Raw genomic sequence first — 4222 nt, 5'->3', positions numbered from 1 at the left:
CATTTTTGCAAGAGGTTGGGTGGGAAGAGGTGTAATCCAGGTAGCTGTGGGTCGGTGGGTTTGTAGAAAATGTCAGTGTCAAGTCTGTCGTCACTGGGGATGGAGAGGTCCAGGAAGGGGAGGGAGGTTCAGAGATGGTCCAGGTAAATTTAAGGTCAGGGTGGAATGTGTTGGTGAAGTTGAATTGCTCAACCTCCTCGCGGGAGCACGAGGTGGCGCCAATGAAGTCATCAATGTAGGGGAGGAAGAGGTGGGGAGTGGTGCCGGTGTAATTATGGAAGATCAACTGTTCTACGTAGCCAACAAAGAGACAGGCATTGCTGGGGCCCATACGTGTGCCCATGGCTACCCGTTTGGTCTGGAGGAAGTGGGAGGATTCAAAGGAGAAATTGTTAAGGGTGAGGACCAGTTCGGCCAAACGAATGAGAGTGTCAGTGGAAGGGTACTGTTGGGGACGTCTGGAGAGGAAAAAATGGAGTGCTTGGAGGCCCTGGTCATGGCGGATGGAGGTGTAGAGGGATTGGATATCCATGGTGAAGATGAGGCGTTGGGGACCGGGGAAACGGAAGTCTTGGAGGAGGTGGAGGGCGTGGGTGGTGTCTCGATCGTATGTGGGGCTAACATGGGCAGACTACATTTTGAAGTCCTCTGCGCTGATCTATTGAAAGACTTACCTTTTTAGCTTTAGTCTCATTTCCCTAAGTTATACTATGAACAACTGTAAGTAATATAACTGTTTTTCCTTTCTTTTTCCCCTTGTTTGTGTATTTTATATATAAGATCTGTACCTTGGTACTTTTTACCTAAGATGGTGCGATAAGGGATGATATTGTAAACTTTTCACTGTATTTCTGTACTTGAGTACATGACAATAAAGAATATTCTAATTCTAATTCTATAATGGCCCAGCTCATCCTGCTGGAGAGTCTCGCAGCAACTGTGGACTTCTGGTGCACTTTTCTGTCGCATTTGTAGAGATGACGGCTGCTTGCTCCTGAGATTAAAATGAAACTGACCCCAGGACTTTGCATAGGAACCACATCCTCTTCAATTTCTGCCAATAATACTTACCCCTCAATTATATTTAAAGGATGCCAACAAAATATTATGATGATTCTTCTGGACTTGCAATGAATTCCGTAATATTTCCCCAATGATTTGTAATACATTCGGGTTTTTTGAAGGTTTTCAAATAAACTAAATGACGCTATTGTGCCCACCTCTACCACCTCCGCTAGCAATGCATTCCAGACACCAACCACCCTCTGCGTAAAGAACTTTCCATGCATATTTCCCTTAAACTTTTCCCCTCTAAAGAACAAAAAAAGAGAGAGAGCATGCCTGTTCATCAGCACCGCAGTGAAATGGAAAGTAACGAAGATGTGCACAGTGAAAGAAACAGCCAGAATTCCTGTCAGAGGGAAGAGCAAAATTTCTTCAGGCTGGGCACTCCTCAATGAGATGTGGCAGTCAGTTAAACACCTTGAGGAATAAATTACTGCAGATGTTGGAATCTTTACTGAAAATAAAACATGCTGGAGATCACAATGGGTCACGCAGCATCCATAGAGAGAGAGCAAGCTAGTGTTTTGAGTCTAGATGACTTTTAGTCAGAGCTGATGAAGAGTCATCTAGATTCAAAATGTTAGTTTGCTCTCTCTCTCTATTGATGCTGTCTGACCTGCTGTGATCTCAAGCACGTTTTATTTTCAAAAGGTTCAGCCCCATGTGCAGGGATACAGGGAAAGGCAGTCTATTGGCACTAAATCAAAATGCTTAGCAATCCCATGCAGATTTGATGGGCTGGAAGGTCTCCTTCTATACTGAGGATAACAACTCTTTGATTGTGTGTGCTGCAGCCACTGGCTATCCAGCGGAGTGTTTGTATCTCCATGATATTGGCCCTGCAGCCTTTATAAAAAATGATAAAAGGTCGACCGAGAATTCCTCCATCATGAGGCAACCTCTCTCTCTCTCATTTGCTCTTATTTACCTGGCTGAGAGATTGCTAGTCTCTCAATGCTGAATTGCTTCTTATTGGCCCTTCAGTCTCAGGAGCAAGCACCCCGTCCTTGAGAAGATGTCATGCATACACTCTGGCTTCTACTTGGCCTGTTCATTAAAAACCACATCAGCTGTCAGATACAATTTGGGGCCTCCAGCCCTGAAGGAAAATTCAATCTCACCAGGCTAGAGTACTACCAGATAATCCACTAGTTCAGGAATTTGCTGAAAAATGTTTTGCACTGTGAATCTCAAAAGTATATGTTTACATTATCCTTATATGTCTAGAGAGTGAAAAGAAAAAAAATGGCAGAAACATTCTTTCACTGTCAGACTTAAAATGAAACATTCTCCAATCTTTAATCCCTTAGCAAAATACTCTTACACTATGGCCTTGGATATATTGTGGTTTTGCCTGGCTTCCTACTCTGCCTAGTATGCATTGACACAAGGATAAAACATTTTGAATCTAATCTTTGTTCACACTGTCTTGATCTCTTTCTTCAATATATTCTGATAATCTTATTTTCTGCTCATCTAAATTCAAAAACCAGTAATGTTTTGCATCAAACATGTGCACTCATTTTAATAATCTATTAAGGAATCAATCTTAACTGCATTGTGCTGAATCCATAGATTAGAAAATTGTACAAATTTTTAAATCGAATGTTTGGATCTTTTGTTCAAAATGTTGACTGTCCCAAGTTACCAAAATGCAGGATCGTGATGCACTGAATCCAATTAATAAAATGTTTTGTTATAATTTATTTATGCATAGCATTTAACCAATTAATTTTTATGCACATGGGGTTCCATAGAATAAACAAATACTGCCATTTAGTAAATGTGATGCATGTGTTTCAAAAAGATTGTGAAAGATTAAATATAAAATGTAGTTCATTATACATTTGCAAATGGGCAAGACATAGCAGAAAATTGAATGAAGTGAGTAACTGACTAAGGATCCAAAAGATCTTGCTGTAGCTGGGTTTTGTATTATTGTTGGAGTGGAAATTGAATATTGTTGCAGTAATTTACCAAAATAAAACAGCCAAGCAAGGATCAATTTTGGGAAAAAACATTTGGGAAAAGGCTCCAGACATTGACTTGTCCTCTTGATGATGCCATTGGTAACCGTCTTGATTCAGCAATAAGTCAGAGACTGTGGAAATTCTACTGATATCTCCTAAAGATCAACAAATAATCCTGAAGCATAGAAATACAATGCCATTATAAGCTCCAATGTCACAGGCAATGGCTGCCCATTACTTCGCAATGGGCTCAGATTCTCTTCCCTCATTGCAGACAGTTTAGTGAGTGGCTCCTTGGAAAGGTGCATTATTTGGTGATACAGAAGCTCTGACATTTGCAGGCAGCAGATCCTCTGACAGTCGATCGATAATGTTTTCCATTTAGATAATAGTTTAATGTCATAAATAATGTTTTTTGCTCACAAGATAATTGTTTATTAATTCTCTGGGCCCTCCTCAACTGTGTCCCCTGCAGCATTATGAGCCTGGTGCCTGTCTGTGTGATGCTGCCTTTCACCTGACATCTGCAGTTTTCTGCCTCCATCCTCACTAGAATTGGACTGACTCACTTCCCATCACTCTTTGATAGTCCCACAAGTCAGCCAGAATGCCTTGACTGTGATGACCAACTTTGACTTGCTGTCAGATTACTGTTGCTGCTCCTACTCACTATTAGGTAAAAACAATGACTGCAGATGCTGGAAACCAGATTCTGGATTAGTGGTGCTGGAAGAGCACAGCAGTTCAGGCAGCATCCAAGGAACAGTAAAATCGACGTTTCGGGCAAAAGCTGACACACCCCCCCACAGACCCCACTGTCACCATCCCCACCCTCCAGAACCCTGAGGGGAACACCACCCCTGGTCATGACTCCACCCCCATTCCCCCCACCACCACACCCACTCCAGTTACAGGCTCCACCCCCACTCCCAGCTCCACACCCACACCAGATCCCAGCTCCCAGCCGAGTTTTCACCATCTCTCCAGACCTTCCCCTCACTGAGGACGAATGATCAGTCCTCAGCAAAGGACTCACCTTCATCCCCCTCCGTCCACACATCAATGAATTTAATACACGCCGTGACGTCGAACACTTCTTCCGGCGCCTCCGCCTCCAAGCATACTTTCACAATCAGGACTCCCGCCCATCTTCCGAGGACCCCTTCGCCCACCTCCAACACACTGCA

This window comes from Chiloscyllium plagiosum, chromosome 5, assembly GCF_004010195.1.
Source record: "Chiloscyllium plagiosum isolate BGI_BamShark_2017 chromosome 5, ASM401019v2, whole genome shotgun sequence".
Classification (NCBI taxonomy): Eukaryota; Metazoa; Chordata; class Chondrichthyes; order Orectolobiformes; family Hemiscylliidae; genus Chiloscyllium; species Chiloscyllium plagiosum.
The sequence above is the reverse complement of the archived record's forward strand: the minus strand, read 5'-3'. Positions refer to the sequence as shown.